We start from the raw sequence: 1,759 nt of genomic DNA, 5'->3' as shown, positions 1-1,759 counted from the left end.
AAAAGGTTCTTCCATAAAAGGAGATTGACTATAAAATAAGCCTGCTCGATAACATGATTTCAAATTTTGAATCAAAAGGTTGGCTACCCTCATTCTCATTTTATCATTTTACATGATTACATTTGCATTACTTGAATACATGTTCTTTTCTCCCATTTGATTATGCTTTTCTTTGACTATGGTGATATTATTTTAATTATAACAATTTATGTGCATTGAATGCTTACTCAGTACTAGGCATTATGGTAAGCATTGATAAAGATTATTTTACTTAATCCTTATAGCAACCTCATAAGGATAGGAATTTTTATGACACTTACTTGACAGTTGTGAACATTTAGGATTAAAGCATGTTGTAACTTCCCCAAGGACAGACATTTGGTTTGCAAGCCCAGGCTGTTTGATATCAAAGTCCATAATGTCATCCACTGTGCTAAATTGATAGGGATATGAATAAGAATCACAATACTTGTATTTAACCACTGATAGTTATATGTATGTATGGCTATATACACATATAGATATAGATACAAAGAGAGAGTGTGAGCAAGAGAGCAAGACACACATACATACACAAACACATACACATTGTGATTATATTTTAAAACTAGTCCTGGAAATTGTGTTTGTAATGTGTATTTGGGAAACTTCATATATTTCTGGTTTCTGATTTGCACTTTTTATTTTTAAAAGTTTCTTGTAGTGCTCAGAAAGCTCTGATGTGCATAGATACTGAAATCCTCCACATTCACTCAGAGACTGTTTAGAAAAATAAATATGCTAGTGAATTTATTTAAAAAATGAAGCTGTTTTTTAAAATCATTGGTAATATGGAAAATTTTCAAAGAACCATACCATTTACTCACTCATTTATTTGTCATCTGTATAGTATATTGACCTCCAGATGTGAACTTCCAGATGTTCAAGGTGGATTTAGAAAAGACAGAGGAACTAGAGATCAGTTTGCCAACATCCTCTGGATCATCGAAAAAGCAAGACAGTTCCAGAAAAACATCTACTTCTGCTTTATTGACTATGCCAAAGCCTTTGACTGTGTGGATCACAATAAACTGTGGAAAATTCTTCAAGAGACTGGGAATACCAGACCACCTGACCTGACTCCTGAGAAGTCTGTATGCAGGTCAAGAAGCAACAATTAGAACTGTACATGGAACAACAGACTGGTTCCAAATCCGGAAAGGAGTACGTCAAGGCTGTATATTGTCACCCTGCTTATTTAACTTATATGCAGATTACATCATGTGAAATGCCAGGCTGGATGAAGCACAAACTGGAATCAAGATTGCTGGGAGGAATATCATTAACCTCAGATATGCAGATGACATCAGCCTTATGGCAGAAAGTGAAGAAAAACTAAAGAGCCTCTTGATGAAACTGAAAGAGGAGAGTGAAAGAGTTGGCTTAAAACTCAACATTCAGAAAACTAAGATCATGGCATCTGGTCCCATCACTTCATGGCAAATAGATGGGAAACCAGTGGAAACAGTGAGAGACTTTATTTTCTTGGGCTCCAAAATCACTACAGATGGTGACTGCAGCCATGAAATTAAAAGATGCTTGCCCCTTGGAAGAAAAGCTATAAACCAACCTAGACAGCATATTAAAAAACAACAAAAGTCCATCTAGTCAAAGCTATGGTTTTTCAAGTAGTCATGTATAGATGTGAGAGTTGGACTATAAAGAAAGCTGAGCGCTGAAAAATTGATGCTTTTGAACTGTGATGTTGGAGAAGACTCTT

The sequence above is a fragment of the Ovis canadensis genome, chromosome 18 (genome assembly GCF_042477335.2).
Source record: "Ovis canadensis isolate MfBH-ARS-UI-01 breed Bighorn chromosome 18, ARS-UI_OviCan_v2, whole genome shotgun sequence".
Lineage (NCBI taxonomy): Eukaryota > Metazoa > Chordata > Mammalia > Artiodactyla > Bovidae > Ovis > Ovis canadensis.
This window is presented reverse-complemented; position numbering follows the sequence as displayed.